This window comes from Erpetoichthys calabaricus, chromosome 14 (assembly GCF_900747795.2).
Source record: "Erpetoichthys calabaricus chromosome 14, fErpCal1.3, whole genome shotgun sequence".
In the NCBI taxonomy this organism is placed as follows: domain Eukaryota; kingdom Metazoa; phylum Chordata; class Cladistia; order Polypteriformes; family Polypteridae; genus Erpetoichthys; species Erpetoichthys calabaricus.
This window is the reverse complement of record NC_041407.2, coordinates 101,435,268-101,452,364: the sequence shown is the minus strand read 5'-3', so window position 1 is coordinate 101,452,364 and position 17,097 is coordinate 101,435,268. Positions and strand designations below refer to the sequence as shown.

General features: G+C 42.1%; 1 protein-coding gene across 7 annotated transcripts in view; it reads left to right on the top strand.

Moving 5' to 3' along the window:
* stat3 (signal transducer and activator of transcription 3 (acute-phase response factor)) overlaps nt 1-17,097 on the top strand; it is a 109,008-nt gene that overhangs the window by 37,988 nt on the left and 53,923 nt on the right. The window lies entirely within an intron of this gene.

Sequence of the window (17,097 nt, the reverse complement as noted above, 5' to 3'; positions counted from 1 at the left end):
TCTCAGTTGTAATAAGCAATTGTTATGATCTGGTTCTGGACATCGTATCTTTTTTACTAACTGTATCTTTTGAAAGTAATGCCAATTGTCTGCGTATTTTAAGGTGCACTGAACAATAGCTGAGTGCATGGCATCTGGAAGAATAGCTAATCACTGTCTAAAATCTCCTCCTCATAAAAGTACCTTTCCTCCAAATGGAATATTATTATTCATAAACGTTTGTAGAAGTTTATGAATGGTGTTGAGTAAGTGACTTCATGTCATTGAACATTCATCAATAAACAACATTTTTTCAAGACGGATGTCACGTGCAGTGCCACCGTTAATGTTCATAGTGGATACCGATTTGTAGGATCTAATGCAGTTGATAAAGATTTAACTTTCAGGTACATCGTCAGTTATAAGCTTCTGTAGATATTCAGTATATGAATGTAAAGAAGGCAGTCTAATTTGACCCTTTTGACAACAACGTGTAAATGTATAACTTGTATTGCCAGTTGTTTCTTCAGGGAAGTGAACTGAATGACAATGATTGCAAATGACATTCATTAATCCGAATGAATTTTCCTGGTGTATGTTTTCCTTGTGCCGTTTGAGAGGCGCGTTGTTGCATGTGTAGTATTTGGGACGTGTTGTTTTGGAGCTGTAATCAATTTGCCTGTGCTGTGTGAGAAGCCCGTTGTAGCCTTCGCTGCCATTAACGTATGTCTGAGACGGGAGGTGTTTCGTTTTGAATCCGTGCCTGTTGCGATGCAGCACTTTGATTGATAGATTGCGTAATGTGGATCTAGGATGTAGATTTGTGCATATTTGCGTTGTTGATTTGTTTCAGGGTGCACTGTTCCAATGCGATGCAGTATTTGTGCACATATGCGAAAGCAGTATGGTCCATTGCCTTTTGGTGGCCTGATATTTACTCCGGTATATGCAAAAGCAAATGAACTATTGTAGGATCTAATGCAGTTCATAAAGTTTTTACTTTTAGGTACATCGTTAGTTAGAAGCTTTAGTTGAGCTTTGCGTTTTTGGAGTCGAGACATTTTTTCTTTTACAAATATGGATAAGTAATAAGGAGTATTGCACTCACTGTTAATATGGAGCCTTTTCTGCGGTTGAATGGTTAATAGTGCCTTATTGTAATGAGATCCACCTATGCTGCATAGCCGTCTATTTTGTTGTTTCTTTCGTGTTCGTGTGTTTGTTCCTGTTATCATTTCCTTTTCGTTTTGTACCCGTGACCGTGTATTCATGACTTGTTTCTTTCTCAGCATGCGAAATATGGATAAGTAATAAGGACGATCGCAGTCACTGTTAATATGTTTCCTTTTCTGCAGTTGAACGGTTAATAGTGCTTTATTGTAAGGAGATCCACCTATGCTGTCTAGTGTGAAGGTGTTGACGTTCACTTTAGAATATGTGGCTTTGGGTGTCACTTCTTATGGATGTGTGTGTGTGGGGGGGGTGGGGTGAGGATTGTTGTTGCGCGAGCGTCTTCTTTCTTTTTGTGTTCCTGTGTCTTGTTGAATCCCCCTCTTTGTGTGTGTCCCGTCCGTTGCTTGTAGGGTCTGTGGGGTGGTTTTGTGTTCTTTTTTTTGTGTTCCATGGGCTTGTTGAATCCCCCTCTTGGTGTGTGTCCCGTCCGGTGTCTGTAGGGGGGGGGGGGGGGTTGGGGGGTGCCTTGCTGTTGTGCGTGAGCCTCTTTTTTTTTTTTTTTTTTTTTGGGTCTAGTTTCGTGTGCAATGTGTTTCATGCTTTGCTTGCGTTTGAATACTTTTTTATGTGCCTTTTCCTTTTTTCGGTGCTCTTTGCGACTCATTTCTCCATTTTTCCTGTGCTCACTCCTTTTTTCTGTGGTCTTGTCCGCCTCTCGCGGCCCCTCATCCGCCTCTCTCGCCCTCTTTTGTCCGCCTTTCTCGGCTCCTCAGCCGACTCTCGCGGACTCTTTTTGCGCCTGCGCAGTACGTCTTTTTGCAGCTACGGCCCATTGCCGGATGTGCCTGCGTCCATCATCCGGTTTAGCATTCTCGGTTAGTAATATGGATACTCTGTTAACAATGTCCCGACTAATGATATCACGCTCTAACGCAGAAGCTTCCATTGAGATACAATAAATTAAATGACACAGGCACACATCCATGTGTGCTGCTGGCGTGTGTCAGATTTTTTGCTGCGCAGAGAATGCAACGATGCAGATGTGGCCCCTTCTGTTTAAGGTCAGCACAGAGAAAATAACATCAGACACAGAAGCACACCCGTACACCCCCTTAACAAAACACCAATGCGATTAACGACAAAATTAGATTAACATTAAGTGAAACACAACGTATTCAAATTAAAAAGACACTTGAAGTGCTCTCTTTCAGTGTTTTACTTCCTTTTCAGAAAGGACCGATAGAAAACGTTTAACTTTAGAGCACAGTTTTGCAAGGCAAATGCATATTTACCATGTTTGTGAAGAAATAAATTAGACTTATTCTTTGTGTGTGTTTGAGAAACTCTTAACCTGCGGTCCAGGCCCACTTTCAAATACAGCGTTGTCCGTGTTAGACTAGAATGAAATTGGTAAGCTGTTTGAGTTTGCAAATGATACCAAACGAGGTGGAAGGGCAGATGATGTGGGATCAGCTAAATCACCACAGAGGGACTTGGACAGCGGACAGGCTCTGGCAGATCTATGGCAGTTGAAGCATAATGTTAGTAAATGTAAAGAATTACACGTAGGAAGTAAAAATGTGAGGTTTGAATACACAATGGGAGGTATGAAAATTAAAAGCATACCTTAGGAGACACACCTGGGAGTCACAGCGGACTGGTTACTACCCACATTGTGACAGTTGTCAAGTATTGATCTGCGTGTCCTATGCTTCTGGTGTCTGTCTGTGACAGCAAAAAGGATCCAGAAATAATCATTTTATCGCATTCTAGCTGTCCCCCGTGGTTCCGCCCATGTAATAGTGAAACTGGACAAACATCAAAAATCAAAAAAAAAAAAGTAATAATTTCTACTAAGAAGAATTTATATTGATAACTTTTGTTTCCGAGGGCCTCTTGATATGTAATATTTTTGGTTTTTCTATCGGGGCGAGAATGTAGCTGTGATCTCTTTGCCAAAAATGTAAAAAGTTGGCAAGGTATCTCTGGCCAAGCAGAAGGTAGGCACGCTCCAACATCAAACGTTGCTACTGTGTCTGATCGTATTCAGCTCTGACAGGAGAGCATCCCCCGCGCAGGGAGAAGATCATGTGGCCGCAATATCTCTGCCAATGAGCAGGTACCCACTAAAACACCCCTAGCTGTGATCTCTCTCTCTCTCTCAAAAATGTCAAACATTACTTTTTAACAATCTGTAGATGATAATGTCTGCTGAACAAACAGGTGTCGCTAGCTAAGCGGAGGCAGGGTGCGCTCCAACACGTGGCAAGAGGTAGAGCGACGCGAATAGAGACTGGTGTATGAGTGAGGAGGGCCCCTTTCGGCTCCGTACTCCTGAGGTCCCGCCTCACCCTCCCCTCAACCTGCAACCTGTATGTTGGATTTGCACGAATTAATCTGTGCCACAACCGAACTATGATACTTAGCACAATGAGACAAGTCGCAAAATCATCTGGAATATTCAAGCAAATTATAGAAAAAAACCCCAATCTAAATCCATTAATTAGTTCTCTCGTGAAAAGCGGATAGACATACAGATGTTGGATTGTATATATATAATGTGTATATACACACAGAGAGAGAAATTCTTGGTACCATTTTTCTTGTGTTGTGAATTGTCACTTAAATATTGACGTAAATCAAAACAAAACCAACCGCATGGTATGAAAAGTTTACCAGTTCACTGGCGCCTTGCAGCATCACTGTCCCCGGGATTCAGCCACTGCATTAGACTGGCCTGCAAGCGTCAGCGCTTACCTCTGTGTGCCTGCGTGCAGCCAGTTCAAGTGCAGTTGGCTCGGTGATTTACTGAATTTCATTAATGGCTTCAGTTGCACCTTGAACATATAATAATAGATTATTGCAGTAGTTTTTTTTTATAGTTTTTACAGTTCATTTGCAGTGTGTAAAATGATCAGTGTTACAGTAATTGTGATGCTCTTTGCTTGAAAAAAAAAATGTGTTCCATTAAAATTTCACATTTTCTTTGTGAATTGTGACGTTTACTTAAAGAGTGCAGCTAAAAAGTATTTGGCGTCCAGTTGTGCATTAACCCCCAAGTAAGTGTCAGTTTAAGGGTTAACTATCATTGTTGAAACCTTGATATACACATTATAGTACAAACATCAACGTTAACACGTGGCACTAACTTTATTCGCTAAAACTTACCTCTCAAAAGACGGCAGCATCACAGCTCCAGGATGCTTGCGTTTCAGATGCTCGTGCATTGCGTTGGTGCTGCCGTGAAAAGAAAGCTCCGCTTTGCATAATCTGCATTCAACTTTTTTTTCTTTTTCGGTGAAGTGCTCCCACACTTTAGAAAGTTTCTGTCTCAATTTTTTTTCCATCTCCTTCCCCCGTCTCTATCCGACTTGCCATTGCCACCCCGTTTATTTTCCTCTACATTCTTCTTCTCCTCAGATGTTCTTCTTTGTTGGTAGGACTGTGTGCAGTCTTGACAAACGATACTGCCCCCAGACGTTCATGTAGTGCATTGCAGTTACAAAAACCAATGTGGTTCTTTGTGTATTGAAGGTTCTGTTTATGACGTGTTGACAATAAAAAATCTGTGTCGACGTTGTCGATTGCAACGACTAATCGTTGCAGCCCTAATTAAGACAATCTCCTTTCTTACTGTAATGTGTGATGTTCTTCTCTCCCTCATCATCATTTCATTAACGCTTTTATTCTTACGAAATTTAATCCATATTACTAACCGAGAATGGTAAACCGGATGGCATGGACGCAGGTACACGGCGATGGGACCATGAGACGTACTGCGCAGGTGCGTACAGAGCACGTCTCATAAACCACAAGCGAAGTTGTATCCACTGCGCACGAAGGAGTCACGGCCCAAAAACGAAACAGCTCAACTGACGTGAATGAGAAATGAAGCAACAACGCGCCCATAGCTAACGACTACCAACACAGCCACACAAAAAAGAGGATTCTGCCCTGCAGCCCAGATTCAAACGGAAGAGGCTACGGCGGCCCCACAGGTCCACAAAGATGGTATGGAGTGAAGGTGCAGGCGTCACCGCCATATTGTGAGTGGCACTACTATGGAAGGCGCGAGCGTCACCGCCATATTGTGAGTGGCACTACTGCGGAGTGCAGTTAGGAATAATGTGCTGCTTGGGATTGTACAAACAGCTGACCGCTTTACACCGAATTCAAACACAATACAGCTCAACGATACAAACACGAGCACACCTGGATAAGATCAATGAACGCAGGCTCCTACAACGCGCATCTGAAACTGCGGAAGCAAAGCAGGCATGGGTTCAAAACGAACGAGCTCGACTGACGGATATACAAACACGAGCCCGCCTGGATAAAATCAATGAACGCAGGCACCTACAACGCACGTCTGAAATGCCGCAGTATGCAAAGCGGGCACGGCTCCAAGACGAACGAGCTCGACTAATGTATTTCAGGATACCCAACGCCGGGGGCAGGCGAGCGAAGCGAGCAGGGGGCAGAGCCCCCATTGTCCACCAATAGTTCATAAGCCAAAGGTCAGAGGTGGAGGAGAGCTGGAAAAGGATGGGCCCTTCGCGTAGAGAGGAAATGTGAACTCTTTGACTGTAAATAATAGTAGCAAGCGCTGAACTAGTAGGGAGTACAGGTAGACCTTGTCAGACAGACATGATAGACAGAGAGGGGTTTGACACTCACTCAGCTGAGAAATAATGGTGGCATTTAATTAAGGGCAGGGGAATGTTAGAAGTCAGATGAGGATGAATAATGACTTGCCTAATAAGAACTGTAATAAATATAGAGCTGCTCATGGCATTGGTAGTGAGTCTGTATGTGCGCCATATAATAAATCTTTATTCCACTGCCTGTCCAGAGACTCCAGGTAACTTCATTGGGGCTGAGGATGCTTGTGCCACTCTGCTTCTACAATGCCTGTTGAAATTTGTATTGAAAGAAATTAAAAAGTACTCAATGGCCATGGCTATAGTCTTCACATGACACAGTGACACATCCTGCAGTTATCCCTCACACTGTCAAGGGACAGAAATCTTTCTTTGTTTTGGTAATGTCCAACTATTTTTGGCTTGACTGAAAAAGTATTTTTGTTAACACCTACGTCTTCCAGTAACAAGCTCGACGGAGAGAGCCCTTACCAGGAAAAGAAAACACAAAAATGACTTGGCTCAAGACAATGCTTTTTTTCTTTTTTGTTAAGCCCATTGCCTTGTGGGGGTTTTAAATCTGGGCTCAGAACAGATCTATCCTAAAATGGCATTAGACCCTTAAAATATTCTACAGGGTAAGTAACCTTAATGGCATGCGAGTGAGCAGTGTGGTTTTCTTTTGACCATCCAACTTCTCCTTTTATGCAGAGAACTTGATACACTTCTGCTAAACTGTTTTGTAAACCCCCTGCGTTTGCATTTTTCTTTTCTTTTTTTTTTGGAAAAAGATTTTTTTTTTGTCCATTTTTATTGTAAAACATTTTTTCTGGTATGTTATATAACCTTCAGGCTTCCTCATTGGGACATGGTTTGTAAATGTCAAATAAGATCTTCAACTGTAAGTTTGAACCCGTCTGATGTTTCAGGCTTGAGAGGATTTGATTGGCTGACTGTGCTGTTCCTGCACAATTATATTTGTTTATAACCTTCCTGTCCAGGATACATAAGCATAATACCATCAGATGGTTTATGTCTCTGTCTCTTAATGGTGCTCTTTAATAGTTTTGAACTGTTTAGAAAGTAAAATTCAAAAAAATGAACGAAAAAAAGGAACCAAAAAATGGTGTTAGACTCCCTTCTACAGTGAATTTGCAGATTGTTGTCACATGTGGGATAGAAAAAAATGTTGCCTTTTTTAGATTCTTTTGTTTCTACTGTGAGGAAACAACAAAAGGATTTGAGCAGAGTGGAACATATGATATTATTTTGTCTTGATTTTCAGAATGCAAATTTGATAACGTGCCACATGAGAGGTTGGGAATTAGGAGATATCAGGGTGTGGTGTGTAGATGGGTGATGGTGCCAGGAACCCTATCAGAATTGGCTGCCGTTAAGAGTGGTGTTCAGCAGGGGTCAGTGCTGGGGCCGTTGCTATTTTTAATATATATAAAGAATTTATGTTGGAATATAAACAACAAAGAGCTGGGCATAAGCAGGAGGGCAGCAAGTAAGGCTGTGCGGTGTCTTAAAAGTTCACATTGTCGTTTCAAAACATCAACGGTGTATGACGCTATCACCTCATGGAGAGAAAAAGAAAGAAAATCCACTCCCTCCCCTCTGGGGGTCTTTTCTGCCCACTGCTATCAGGATATCCAACGCTTCCACCTGATGTACTTGTTAAGTTCATTTTTATTTACTTTTTAATTGATTGATAGATTGATTGGCTGTATAATTTGCCCTGTGCGTCTCTCTCTGTTTTTTACTTTCTCGTATATGAAGTATAGGGAAAGAATTGTAATCGTCCAGAAATTTGATGTTGAGATTTTGATGAATCTCTCCATTTTAGACCTCCCTGACCTTCTCATATACAAAGTATAGGGAAAGTACTGTAGTTGTCAGTCAGTCATCATCCAACCCGCTATATCCTAACTACAGGATCATGGGGGTCTGCTGGAGCCAATCCCAGGCCAACACAGGGCGCAAGGCAGGAAACAAACCCCAGGCAGGGTGCCAGCCTACTGCAGGGCACACACACCCACACACCAAGCACACACTAGGGACAATTGTGTAATCGTCGAAAAATTTGGTTTAGAGATTTTGATGAATCTCGACATTTTAGACCTCCCTGAGTCCGGAAATACCATTTTTTGGAATTGTGTGTGTGTATGTAATCACGATAACTTGAGTACGCTTTCACGTTGGTCAACCAAATTTTGCATACAATTATTAGGTGCAAAACGTAGATTTCCATCAACTTTTGCACTATTTCCGTTAACCAGAAGTGGCACTTTACCTTTTATTCATGCAGCTGCAGAGTCTGATTTATTCAACTTACATTTTATAACAATTGTTCAATATATTATGAATTTGATTTGATTTGTTGTTGATGGTTCTTTAATGCACATAATATAAAAATATAATCATTGTCTTGCGGTTTACTCCTCAAATATCCATCCCCATATCTGAATATACGAGAAAGTCTAGGGGAGAGCACTCAGAATTTTTATATTTCTGCTGCTGCATACATTTGGATTTCCCCAAGAAATTAATAAAGTTTATCTAATCTAATAGTGGGATGTTTGTGGATTCTGAGTAATTAGCTGATTCACTCGTGTTACTGTGGGAGGAATGATGCGCTTTGTTTTAGCTCGGGACACAAGAGTTTTGTTGTTTCACAGATTGCTACAACTCGGCCTGTGTACCTGTACTTGGTAATGTTGTTAACGATGATTCAAAGATGATTTGGTCCAAGTTAATTTAAAATGGCTACAAATCACAGTGCCATATTGGTACAAAACTCGGCATCTGAAAGCAGATTTGAATAAAGGTCTTCCCTTAGGAAATGAGAAGTTTTTCTTTTTTAGGAGACTTCTTCTTTGTCTTTCGGCTGCTCCCGTTAGGGGTCGCCACAGAGGATCATCTTCTTCCATATCTTCCTGCCCTCGTCATCTTGTTCTGTTACACTACATCTCACCACATCCATAAACCTTCTCTTAGGCCTTCCTCTTTTCCCCTTACCTGGCAGCTCTATCCTTAGTACCCTTCTCTCTCAATACACCCAACATCTCTCCCCTGCACTTGTCCAAACCAACGCAGTCTCTCCTCTTTAGCTTAGATGTTACTAATTATTTTCACTCGCTCAGACACGGCCTACTCAGTTCTCTTTCTACCATCTTCAGAACAAAAAATGTGACTTGACTTGCGTTACAGAAAAAAAGCTGGGCTTCATTGTGGCTTGGCTGTAGCGCATATTTGGCCTCTTCTTAAAATGCGCATAAGGCCGAGTGTTGATTGATATGGCAAGCTTGCTGTGTGCACATATGAGGGCAGTGGCACTACGTTTTTAGAAATAATATAAGGCCCTGCTTTGATTTTACTGTATAGTGTAATGAGTTTATTTCAGATTGATTATTTCACGTACGCATCCATCCATCCATTATCCAACCCACTATATCCTAACTACAGGGTGACAGTGGTCTGCTGGAGCCAATCCCAGCCAACACAGGGTGCAAGGCAGGAACAAACCCCGGGCAGGGTGTCAGCCCACCGCAGTCACGTACACAGTACAAGGACATTTCTATTTTCCCACAAGCGGTGCTTGAAGTGGAACCAAATTATTGGTAGTACTCTGTTTAGTCAGTGTCTTGTTCCTCTTCCCAATTCATTATTACTTTTACATGATGGGGGGGGTGTGTGGGGGGTAGGGGCAGCCCCCCCCCCCTTGGAGGTTGGATCATGAGTATATTAATATATGCTATTGAAGTCCTTCTCTGAACATTTGGATTGGTGCGCCTCCAGGTGACGTCAGCTGACCTCTCCCAGTGTCAGTCCCCACAGTCACTCAATAATAGTATATGATACTGGAGTCCCTTTGAAGCTTCAAGTCCCACTTGAACTAGCCCACTTCATGCACCACCATGCCGCCACTTTTGACTTGGGCATTGAAATTGGCTTTCGAACCTTAGTACAGAGGCAAATAATTCCAAAACCCGTCTTACGCCAGTCTCCCTTTTGTGCCGCAGTGTTGTACCGCATTGAAGCAATAAGTGGTGGGTGGACGTTGTAGAGGTTGGCTGCTCCCCATGAAGTTGCGAGGCCATCCAAGCAATTGGGGATGGTCTCCAGTGAAGTCTCAATCGTGCTGTACTTTACATCTCATCACTCTTTATAGTTGCCTCCCTGGTGTGCCACATTATGCCCCGCATTGAAGCCAAATTCCTTGTGAAGTCGCTATCACTTCGATGGAATAAAATTGAGGGGAGTCTCATGAAGTCCAGAGCTTATTAAAGCAATAAGTTGGAGGTATCATTGATTGAGGGAATGCCTGCCTGATGTTTACTTCTGCTACTGAAAATACCAAAATGTCGTAAGTGGCGTACTATTTTTAGTTTGGGGTTTTTCGGTACTTCTTCCTGTACCGCGCAACCCTAGTCTTAACGGTTGTGTATATGATACCATGAAATTGCAACCCATATGGACCTTTGTAAACATTAAGGCAATTCCAGAATGTGATAGAGAGCAGTCCAAACCCCATGACCTTTGGGGTAGCCATTGTAGCAAAATGATAGGTCAAACGGAGTGCAACACGAGTTAGAGCTCTTGGTATTTATTGCTAACCTGGGAAGCACACTCTACACTGTTCTCTTCATGAAGTGTTTTAAGCATCCTTTCAGATGGCACATTAGGACAGCCAGATGCCAAAATCTTCAAATGCCTGTTGTGATTGAGTAAAGGATTGCAAGTTCTACTAAGAAATGTTGCGCTTACTTGGTCGCCCCCACTTAATCGAACCAAAGAAAACAATCAGAAATGGCTGCTACTGGCACAAAAATGTTAACTAGGGGTCTCAAAAGTAAGAGACAAGCCCGTGAGTCTTGGCAGCATCCCGAATGTCGGTCACCAGTAAGGAGCTCCGTGCTGCGGTGCATTCCATTCATAATGGAACGCCTCGTTCCGGTGCCTGCAGACGTCCTCACTGGGCGTCTCCTCACTACTGCAGAGGAAACGGAAGAGGACAAAGTTAGCATTGGCGCCCCCTCTTGACCTCCAGTAAGCCCGGAGAGTGATCCACAGACGTGCATACATGATACTGCCATGGTAGATATAGTGTTAGTTAATCATTTGGGAGTCTGCTAACACTAATGCTGAAGTAGTTGACCAGAGTGTTCTTGTGAACCATTTCTGAAGAAGGTAGCAGTGTGTTTGGGATTGATACGCCCGTTCATTACATTTTCTTGCCTCCTCCAATCCCGCACCAGTTTCTCAGACACATCGAATTTTGTTGCTGCAGCTCAATTACCAATTTCTTTCTCCACTTCAACAACTTTTAATTTAAAACCAGCTTCATATTTTCTTCTGATTGAACGTTCCATCGTAGATAAGGGATGCTCTTACGATAAAGGTGTACGAGGATGTGAGATACAAAAAACACAAATCAGTGCAAACATTGCTTCGGAAGAGTTCGGGTATTGCTGTGTGGTCATGTAGGCACAATACATAGAAAACAAAGGCCGTGTGCTCCGTGGTGACTCTCTAAGGTGGGTGTTAGCATATCGTAAATTCTTGGACCAATAGTGTGAGTTTCCCACATTCGACTTATACGACCAACATTATAAAACACCGGAAATGACTGTAAAATCAAGCCCCGACTTATCCGCAGGAGAACTTAAACGCAAGTGTATATATACGGTATGCAAAAATACTCTCCTCCTTCTAGTTCTTCTCATCATTACCTAATGTCCATCACTTGACCGAAACTGCCATCATTACTTCATACCCAGTGCAGGTGTCTGAAACTTGGTGATTGATCAAGAACACAACTTCAGTCGAAACCAGGAGGACCCAAATATGAGATACTGTGTTGTTCAAATAAAGTTGCTTGACGTCCAAGTATCTCTCAAGGTTAAGTAGTTGCATTTCTAAAACAATGGTCTGTTTAGCCCTCTCAAAGTACACAGTGTCCTTGACTAAAGTTTTTAAGCTTCGCAGCAATAATAAAATATGTAGGCGGGGACTTTTTATGGTTTAACCCTTACTTTACTAGCGTGCGTTAGGATATAATACTTATTTTTGATAAATGCTTATGATTCTCTTTGAATAAATGCAAATCATCAACTTTAAGAATATTCTTTGCTATAAGCTGCATCTGCAAAGGAAAAAAACGGGATAAATGTCATTTCCATGCTGAAAATGAAAGAAGGTTAAAGATGCAACATTTTGGTTGTATGGCCTTCATCAGATGTTTAGCTATGAGGTGAAGAGGAAAGAAGAAAGGAGAAAAGGTGATAGAGCATGAGAAAAAATTGTCATTTGAGAAGATGAAGGGAGAGATGAAAAAGTTAGTTGGTCATTGAGACCCAGAGAAGTGAGGCTGAGCAGATTGTTTCAGGGAGCTTTTAAGATCAAAGACTTCACAAATACTGTTGTAGATCACTCCATGTTTCCTGATCACCACCACATTGATCTCACAGGGCTTCAAAGACACTTTTCAAAGGAAAGCAGAAGTCCATTCTCACCTTCTCCCCGTCTCGCCTCTGTTGATGGTTGGACGCGTCCTATAAGACATGCATCAAATCACGTTTTTAATCTGGCAAGAGGCCCATTGCTTAATATGGAATTTACCAGAAGGCCCAGATACAAGGGTGTTGTTGGTGACATATTGGCAAGTAACACATCTGCTCCTGTTATAGCACAGTGCCTGGTGGGGTATTTGGCTCTCCTCTAAGTAAGCTGCAGCGAGATGTTTCTATTGGTTAGTTGGTCGAATGAAGGAGATGAAAGGCTCCTGTGGGAGGATCAGTCTGCAAAATTTGGGACGTTTTATTTAATTGTCTTTGGGAGAGATGGAGTGCAAGGGTGGAAAGGGGGGGCCAGGGGGATGCGGGTTTCATTATTGGAGTCCCTTTTAGAGTGATCGTTATGGTTGAAGGGTCTGCCTACATTATGAGAAGTATCCTATATTGATGAAGAAACTCCTCATTCTGAGTGCTTAATTACAGAACATTAGAACAATCCAGACAAGAACAGGCCATTCAGCCCAACAAAGCTCGCCAGTCCTGTCCACTTATTTCTTCCAAAAGAACATCAAGTTGAGTTTTGAAAGTCCCTGAAGTCTTACCGTCTATTACACTACTTATTCCAAGTGTCTGTCGTTCTTTGTGTAAAGAAATACATCCTCATGTTTGTGTGAAATTTACCCTTAACAAGTTTCCAACTGTGTCCCTGTGTTCATTTTTAAATAACAGTTTCTACCCACTGGACTAATTCCCTTCATAATTTTAAACACTTCAATCAGGTCACCTCTGCAGACGTCAACCCTCATCACTGCAGAGGTGACAAAGTCTGAGGAACTGTGAAAGACGTCAAGCAGTAGAAAAGGTGACTGTGGGAGTTGGACAGCTTCAGTTGACTTCATAAGACGTGATGTATAGGACAGTAGTAAGGTGAGAAAACAATGGGGGGCTTTTTTGCAAAAGAAAATCTGAAATAGGGCCCTTCCTGTTTTCTGAACTCAAGTGAATTAATTTTTGGTAAACTTTACTAGCAATTTGTATGGCATTAGTGAAGGAGGTTCCATAGCAGTCGTCTCCACAGAAATGTTTTTGAACCTGGTGGGATAAAAGAATAGAAAATAAAAAGGATATCCATCACAGAATGATTATCTAATGAAAAGCTCGTAGTACTCCTAGTGATTATAAAGCCTGACATTTTATGCATGAGTTCTTCTCTTCTTGTAACCCCAGTCGCGTCGGCCTGGACCTCCAGAGAAATCGGCCATTCGATTTACTTCATGTATTCTCATTCAAGTAATTACTCAAACGGATTTTTATTCTTTGGTGCAGAAAGTCCCCTTTCATAATCATCTGTGCTCACAGGTAAGACCAGCCTAACAGCAATTTGTCAATTTGGCAAAGACGGCTCAAGTTCAGGATGATTGTCCACTTAATCATTGTGGATGCAGCTGGTGATTTTTGTTTTAGTACAGTCATAGTTTAAAACTGCAGGACTGACCTTTTTTTTTTTTTTTTTTTTTTTATATATATATATATATATATATACTAGGGGGTTTTGCCCCCTGCTCACTTCGTTTGTCAACCCCCACCCGGCCTGCGCTACATGCCAGCCACTTTGCGTCTCTGCCGCTCACGTATGTGGATTTCACTTTCACCAAACAGCAAATCTTTTAATTCTCACGGATACACCTCTTCATCGGGAAGAAACACTACTTTTCCCTGATGGCAACACAAATTGCATGATCCACAAGTCACTGACTTAAAGTTTAAATCCGAACAATGTATTCGATCTGTTTTTGCTGTTCTGTTAATTCACCGAGTAGTAATTTCTTTTTTGGCGATTCTAAATTGGCCCTAGTGTGTGCTTGGTGTGTGGGTGTGTTTGTGTGTGTCCTGTGGTGGGTTGGCACCCTGCCCGGGATTGGTTCCTGCCTTGTGCCCTGTGTTGGCTAGGATTGGCTCCAGCAGACCCCCGTGACCCTGTGTTCGGATTCAGCGGGTTGGAAAATGGATGGATGGATGGGTAATTTCCGTTTGTTTGCGCTAAGGTGATCTTTACTATCATTTTTTTGAGACTTTCGAATTTTAGCACTTCCATTATCTCTAACCTGCTCTACATGTATATTGCACCAACGTTTTTGAACCTCTTTACGATGTTCTACTTTGTCATCTACTCTTTGTCTTTTATTTCCGATCCCAGGTGTGGTTAAATCTCTTGGCACAAAGTCTCGTCTCGCGGGACATGAAAGTATCTCTCTGAAAAAGTCATGTCTTGTCCCAGGCTAAAAAGTCTTGTCTCGTCCCAAGATTTTTTTATTATAATAGATATAATAAGCAAAAAGAATTTCTGCCACCTCACCTTAATCGAGACTTTCTGCATTGAAAAGTCTTGAAGAGCAGGTCATGATTTGCATATCAGGAAGTCTGGTATCTAGATAGTTAATAGCTGTGCTAAAGTATTTATCATAAATGATGGAACATTAACAACAGTAAAATTGCGCCAAAAAACACAACCTGCAAATTAATGGTGACGGAGTGTGCAGTCTTAACCAACATGGCTGATTTAGGAATTATAGCCTGGGTAAAAATAGACAAGAACAAATAGAAAGGTTTGGGGGGTCCACCCGCATATTATCACATTGCAACAAAAAGCATGAACTGAGTCAAGATCATGACTGACTGCAGGATGAAGGGTTCGTTTTTTTTTATAGAGGCTGGTCAGGAAGAGGCGGGTTTATGAGGAAGTGACATCTGCAAGAGGGCGTGGTCTGGGAACGGAAGTGGGTGGGGCTTTAGCTGGGCTTCTCTTCTGGTGTTCTGTGGAAGAGGGAGAAAAGGCATCAGTGCAGTTCATGAACCCCTGGCTCTGCTTCTTACTCGTCATTAAGCCCTTTGACTTCCTCCCATTTGCACGTGTGTGACACCTGGTTAAGAGTGTGTACAAGTGACTGAGTGTCAGAATTTCCATTTGTGAGTTTTTTAGTTGTTCTGAACTCAAACATATGTAAAGGTTCACAACAACAGACACTTGTAATTTAGTGATCATTGAATATCAACCTTCTAGTGTAAAGCACAGTGCCCTTCTGCCACTCTACTAGGATGCAAATGGAGACGGCTTGCAAAGTTTAACAAATCTCATACAGTCCTGGGATGGCCATTTCGCCGTATATAAGACAGTCATGAAGTGTACAGGTTATTGTAATTTAGACTCTGTGCGTCCGGTGTGGGTCATCAATACAGAATTTCACTGCCATCATGGGGAAGCACAAACCGATGTTTGAGTCTAGGCAGCCTTTTTTCAGTTTGCCGTGCAGCTGTCAAATGGCTCACTTTCTCTACCGCAGAGCTGCGCAGCTTATTGTCCAGAGAAAGAAAAATAAACAAAACTCAACAAAACGCTCTCTGACGTGTTTCCCTTCAACGGGGATTTCAAACTAAGTAAGAGGTACAGTCGCTTTAGTGGACCTCTCTCCGGTTGGTTGCTCTATCCAGTATTGATGCCTCCTTCTGGGTCGCCGGGAATTTTATGGTGGCTGTCAGCTTTACCGGATGGCTTCTCTGCACTGTAGGAAAAGAAGGAGATGACAAGGTTAGCGGCAGCACCCCCTCTCTTCTGGGCAGGTTATTACATACCTCAACAGGGCCTGCGAGGAGGTCCTCCGACGCACATGCCTGACTATACCCTACCAGTCAGAAGTTTTAGAACACCTCTGTTTGTCCAGTTTTATTTCAGATTTAATTCAGTTTAGTTGAAATGCAATGAATGACCTAAAATAGTGAAAAGGTAAGCAATAAACGGCCAGAGGTTTATATTTAAAGTTTAGGTTAGCAAAAACTCAAAGCAAAAAGGAAATATCGGAATGTTAGAAATGGACCTTCTTCAGGGATCAACTAAAAGGTTACAACTTACAGATGTTCTGCAGCAATTAAAGTAAATTAGGACTTGCAAGTTGAAGCAAACAATTTGCACAGGTGTCCCAACTTGTGTTGATTACTAAACCCCTTTGTTTGTCTTAAAGCAGAGTTGGAACAAATTGTGTTACTACAGCCTCTGTATTGCTGTTTGGACAATATTCCAGTGATAATGGCAAGAAATCGGAAATTAACAAATGAAATGAGACAGACAATTGCTACCCTTTGAAGTGTAGGCCTTTCATTTAGAGAAATTGCCATCAAAGTCGGTGTCAGTGAATCCAGTGATGTCCCACACAATCCAAAGACAATTGGAAACTGGAAGAAACTCTGATAGGAAGAGATCTGGCAGAGCCAAAGTCGCCACCCAATCAGAAGACAAGTTTCTGGGGGTCACCAGCTTGGGTGATTGGCGCCTCACAGCACAACAGCTTCAAGCATAGCTTAAGAATGCAGGTCATAAAAAAGGAAGAGTCAGTTTCTACTGTGAAGAGAAGACTTTGTGCTGCAGGTTTGACAGGACAAGTGGCAGGAAGAAAGCCATTCCTTAAAGGACAAAATAGAACTTTGAAATGGAAAGAAAGAAAGTCTTTTGGACCATTGAATCAATTTGAAATCTTTGGCTCATCACGCAGGGTATTTGTACGCCGTCGAGATAGTGATGGTTCCCAACTGTCAAACATGGAGGAGGAAGTGTGATGGTCTGGGGTTCTTTTGCTAGAGGGAGAGTTGGTGACTGGCACAGAGTGACTGGTATTCTGAATCAAAAGGGTTACCACAGTTTGACTGTTATCTCAGCAAAAGGTGCAGACTACTGTGATAAATCAAAAATTTGAATAAAATTTTGAACACTTGATAATTCTTTGACATTTTTTTAT